Source organism: Triticum aestivum, unplaced genomic scaffold (genome assembly GCF_018294505.1).
Source record: "Triticum aestivum cultivar Chinese Spring unplaced genomic scaffold, IWGSC CS RefSeq v2.1 scaffold54592, whole genome shotgun sequence".
Taxonomy (NCBI): domain Eukaryota; kingdom Viridiplantae; phylum Streptophyta; class Magnoliopsida; order Poales; family Poaceae; genus Triticum; species Triticum aestivum.
This window is the reverse complement of record NW_025228115.1, coordinates 128,942-133,781: the sequence shown is the minus strand read 5'-3', so window position 1 is coordinate 133,781 and position 4,840 is coordinate 128,942. Positions and strand designations below refer to the sequence as shown.

The window sequence follows — 4,840 nt, the reverse complement described above, 5'->3', positions numbered from 1 at the left end:
TTCCACCCCTCCCTCTATACCGCAGCAACACGTATTTTTTTACCCCTTTCAGAACGCGCTCCTCGCGCCACAAAGCCGCCTCTAGACGCGTGACCAATGAGCAGCGAGCTAAAACATATCGCAAATGTCAAAAATAATATAACGGGGTTAATATATATCGCGCACATGCGATATGTTTGTCACGAGGCGCAAAAAATAATTAAAAAGGGAATGCAACACGAGGACTTCCCAAGAGGTCACCCATCCTAGTACTACTCTCACCCAAGCACGCTTAACTACGAAGTTCTGATGGGATCCGGTGCTTCAGTGCTGGTATGATCGCATCCGACATGTTAACCCCGCCTTCGTCCCTTATGCTTGCCACTCCCAGGTCCACTGCAAAGATGATTGTCATTCTTACTACCATTACAACCGTTGCCTAATAATGGATAATGCCCTATATATACTACTTACTCCCCCCCCTCAAACACGGAGACGAGTTTACCACGGTTTCCACCCCTCCCTCTATACCGCAGCAACACGTATTTTTTTACCCCTTTCAGAACGCGCTCCTCGCGCCACAAATCCGCCTCTAGACGCATGACCAATGAGCAGCGAGCTAAAACATATCGCAAATGTCAAAAATAATATAACGGGGTTAATATATATCGCGCACATGCGATATGTTTGGCACGAGGCGCAAAAAATAATTAGAAAGGGAATGCAACACGAGGATTTTCCAGGAGGTCACCCATCCAAGTACTACTCTCGCCCAAGCACGCTTAACTTCGGAGTTCTGATGGGATCCGGTGCTTTAGTGCTGGTATGATCGCATCCGACATGTTACCCCCGCCTTCGTCCCTTATGCTTGCCACTCCCAGGTCCACTGCAAAGATGATTGTCATTCTTACTACCATTACAACCGTTGCCTAATAATGGATAATGCCCTATATATACTACTTACCCCCCCCCTCAAACACGGAGACGAGTTTACCACGGTTTCCACCCCTCCCTCTATACCGCAGCAACACGTATTTCTTTACCCCTTTCAGAACGCGCTCCTCGCGCCACAAAGCCGCCTCTAGACGCGTGACCAATGAGCAGCGAGCTAAAACATATCGCAAATGTCAAAAATAATATAACGGGGTTAATATATATCGCGCACATGCGATATGTTTGTCACGAGCCGCAAAAAATAATTAAAAAGGGAATGCAACACGAGGACTTCCCAGGAGGTATCCTAGTACTACTCTCGCCCAAGCACGCTTAACTACGGAGTTCTGCTGGGATCCGGTGCTTTAGTGCTGGTGTGATCGCATCCGACATGTTACCCCCGCCTTCGTCCCTTATGCTTGCCACTCCCAGGTCCACTGCAAAGATGATTGTCATTCTTACTACCATTACAACCGTTGCCTAATAATGGATAATGCCCTATATATACTACTTACTCCCCCCCCCTCAAACACGGAGACGAGTTTACCACGGTTTCCACCCCTCCCTCTATACCGCAGCAACACGTATTTTTTTACCCCTTTCAGAACGCGCTCCTCGCGCCACAAATCCGCCTCTAGACGCGTGACCAATGAGCAGCGAGCTAAAACATATCGCAAATGTCAAAAATAATATAACGGGGTTAATATATATCGCGCACATGCGATATGTTTGTCACGAGGCGCAAAAAATAATTAGAAAGGGAATGCAACACGAGGATTTTCCAGGAGGTCACCCATCCTAGTACTACTCTCGCCCAAGCAAGCTTAACTTCGGAGTTCTGATGGGATACGGTGCTTTAGTGCTGGTATGATCGCATCCGACATGTTACCCCCGCCTTCGTCCCTTATGCTTGCCACTCCCAGGTCCACTGCAAAGATGATTGTCATTCTTACTACCATTACAACCGTTGCCTAATAATGGATAATGCCCAATATATACTACTTACTCCCCCCCTCAAACACAGAGACGAGTTTACCACGGTTTCCACCCCTCCCTCTATACCGCAGCAACACGTATTTTTTTACCCCTTTCAGAACGCGCTCCTCGCGCCACAAAGCCGCCTCTAGACGCGTGACCAATGAGCAGCGAGCTAAAACATATCGCAAATGTCAAAAATAATATAACGGGGTTAATATATATCGCGCACATGCGATATGTTTGTCACGAGCCGCAAAAAATAATTAAAAAGGGAATGCAACACGAGGACTTCCCAGGAGGTCACCCATCCTAGTACTACTCTCGCCCAAGCACGCTTAACTACGGAGTTCTGATGGGATCCGGTGCTTTAGTGCTGGTGTGATCGCATCCGACATGTTACCCCCGCCTTCGTCCCTTATGCTTGCCACTCCCAGGTCCACTGCAAAGATGATTGTCATTCTTACTACCATTACAACCGTTGCCTAATAATGGATAATGCCCTATATATACTACTTACTCCCCCCCCCCTCAAACACGGAGACGAGTTTACCACGGTTTCCACCCCTCCCTCTATACCGCAGCAACACGTATTTTTTTACCCCTTTCAGAACGCGCTCCTCGCGCCACAAAGCCGCCTCTAGACGCGTGACCAATGAGCAGCGAGCTAAAACATATCGCAAATGTCAAAAATAATATAACGGGGTTAATATATATCGTGCACATGCGATATGTTTGTCACGAGGCGCAAAAAATAATTAAAAAGGGAATGCAACACGAGGACTTCCCAGGAGGTCACCCATCCTAGTACTACTCTCGCCCAAGCATGCTTAACTTCGGAGTTCTGATGGGATCTGGTGCTTTAGTGCTGGTATGATCGCATCCAACATGTTAGCCCCGCCTTCGTCCCTTATGCTTGCCACTCCCAGGTCCACTGCAAAGATGATTGTCATTCTTACTACCATTACAACCGTTGCCTAATAATGGATAATGCCCTATATACACTACTTACTCCCCCCCTCAAACACGGAGACGAGTTTATTACGGTTTGCACCCCTCCCTCTATACCGCAGCAACACGTATTTTTTTACCCCTTTCAGAACGCGCTCCTCACGCCACAAAGCCGCCTCTAGACGCATGACCAATGAGCAGCGAGCTAAAACATATCGCAAATGTCAAAAATAATATAACGGGGTTAATATATATCGCGCACATGCGATATGTTTGTCACGAGGCGCAAAAAATAATTAAAAAGGGAATGCAACACGAGGTCACCCATCCTAGTACTACTCTCACCCAAGAACGCTTAACTTCGGAGTTCTGATGGGATCCGGTGCTTTAGTGCTGCTATGATCGCATCCCACATGTTACCCCCGCCTTCGTCCCTTATGCTTGCCACTCCCAGGTCCACTGCAAAGATGATTGTCATTCTTACTACCATTACAACCGTTGCCTAATAATGGATAATGCCCTATATATACTACTTACTCCCCCCCCCAAACACGGAGACAAGTTTACCACGGTTTCCACCCCTCCCTCTATACCGCAGCAACACGTATTTTTACCCCTTTCAGAACGCGCTCCTCGCGCCACAAAGCCGCCTCTGGACGCGTGACCAATGAGCTGCGAGCTAAAATATATCGCAAATGTCAAAAATAATATAATGGGGTTAACATATATCGCGCACATGCGATATGTTTGTCACGAGCCGCAAAAAATAATTAAAAAGGGAATGCAACACGAGGACTTCCCAGGAGGTCACCCATCCTAGTGCTACTCTCGCCCAAGCACGCTTAACTACGGAGTTCTGATGGGATCCGGTGCTTTAGTGCTGGTATGATCGCATCCGACATGTTACCCCCGCCTTCGTCCCTTATGCTTGCCACTCCCAGGTCCACTGCAAAGATGATTGTCATTCTTACTACCATTACAACCGTTGCCTAATAATGGATAATGCCCTATATATACTACTTACTCCCCCCCCCTCAAACACGGAGACGAGTTTACCACGGTTTCCACCCCTCCCTCTATACCGCAGCAACACGTATTTTTTACCCCTTTCAGAACGCGCTCCTCGCGCCACAAAGCCGCCTCTAGACGCGTGACCAATGAGCAGCGAGCTAAAACATATCGCAAATGTCAAAAATAATATAACGGGGTTAATATATATCGCGCACATGCGATATGTTTGTCACGAGCCGCAAAAAATATGCAACACGAGGACTTCCCAGGAGGTCACCCATCCTAGTACTACTCTTGCCCAAGCACGCTTAACTACGGAGTTCTGATGGGATCCGGTGCTTTAGTGCTGGTGTGATCGCATCCGACATGTTACCCCCGCCTTCGTCCCTTATGCTTGCCACTCCCAGGTCCACTGCAAAGATGATTGTCATTCTTACTACCATTACAACCGTTGCCTAATAATGGATAATGCCCTATATATACTACTTACTCCCCCCCCTCAAACACGGAGACGAGTTTACCACGGTTTCCACCCCTCCCTCTATACCGCAGCAACACGTATTTTTTTACCCCTTTCAGAACGCGCTCCTCGCGCCACAAAGCCGCCTCTAGACGCGTGACCAATGAGCAGCGAGCTAAAACATATCGCAAATGTCAAAAATAATATAACGGCGTTAATATATATCGCGCACATGCGATATGTTTGTCACGAGCCGCAAAAAATAATTAAAAAGGGAATGCAACACGAGGACTTCACAGGAGGTCACCCATCCTAGTACTACTCTCGCCCAAGCACGCTTAACTACAGAGTTCTGATGGGATCCGGTGCTTTAGTGCTGGTATGATCGCATCCGACATGTTACCCCCGCCTTCGTCCCTTATGCTTGCCACTCCCAGGTCCACTGCAAAGATGATTGTCATTCTTACTACCATTACAACCGTTGCCTAATAATGGATAATGCCCTATATATACTACTTACTCCCCCCCCCC

The 4,840-nt window shown here is 47.7% G+C and overlaps 9 non-coding genes and 1 pseudogene across 9 annotated transcripts; all 10 read right to left on the bottom strand.

Moving 5' to 3' along the window:
* Positions 1-207: 207 nt before the first annotated feature.
* Positions 208-326, bottom strand: LOC123173169 (5S ribosomal RNA). The gene has a single exon (XR_006485958.1). It is a non-coding gene; the product is annotated as a 5S ribosomal RNA (ribosomal RNA).
* A 371-nt stretch (positions 327-697) lies between these two features.
* On the bottom strand, positions 698-816 carry LOC123173077 (5S ribosomal RNA). The gene has a single exon (XR_006485872.1). It is a non-coding gene; the product is annotated as a 5S ribosomal RNA (ribosomal RNA).
* A 370-nt stretch (positions 817-1,186) lies between these two features.
* Positions 1,187-1,300, bottom strand: LOC123173405 (5S ribosomal RNA). Its single transcript, XR_006486181.1, has one exon. It is a non-coding gene; the product is annotated as a 5S ribosomal RNA (ribosomal RNA).
* Positions 1,301-1,672: 372 nt separating this feature from the next.
* Positions 1,673-1,791, bottom strand: LOC123173299 (5S ribosomal RNA). The gene has a single exon (XR_006486082.1). It is a non-coding gene; the product is annotated as a 5S ribosomal RNA (ribosomal RNA).
* A 370-nt stretch (positions 1,792-2,161) lies between these two features.
* Positions 2,162-2,280, bottom strand: LOC123173047 (5S ribosomal RNA). The gene has a single exon (XR_006485844.1). It is a non-coding gene; the product is annotated as a 5S ribosomal RNA (ribosomal RNA).
* Positions 2,281-2,653: 373 nt separating this feature from the next.
* LOC123173106 (5S ribosomal RNA) lies at positions 2,654-2,772 on the bottom strand. The gene has a single exon (XR_006485900.1). It is a non-coding gene; the product is annotated as a 5S ribosomal RNA (ribosomal RNA).
* A 370-nt stretch (positions 2,773-3,142) lies between these two features.
* LOC123173413 (uncharacterized) lies at positions 3,143-3,248 on the bottom strand (annotated as a pseudogene).
* A 368-nt stretch (positions 3,249-3,616) lies between these two features.
* Positions 3,617-3,735, bottom strand: LOC123173136 (5S ribosomal RNA). The gene has a single exon (XR_006485928.1). It is a non-coding gene; the product is annotated as a 5S ribosomal RNA (ribosomal RNA).
* A 358-nt stretch (positions 3,736-4,093) lies between these two features.
* Positions 4,094-4,212, bottom strand: LOC123173243 (5S ribosomal RNA). Its single transcript, XR_006486028.1, has one exon. It is a non-coding gene; the product is annotated as a 5S ribosomal RNA (ribosomal RNA).
* A 371-nt stretch (positions 4,213-4,583) lies between these two features.
* LOC123173113 (5S ribosomal RNA) lies at positions 4,584-4,702 on the bottom strand. Its single transcript, XR_006485906.1, has one exon. It is a non-coding gene; the product is annotated as a 5S ribosomal RNA (ribosomal RNA).
* Between the last annotated feature and the right edge of the window lie 138 nt (positions 4,703-4,840).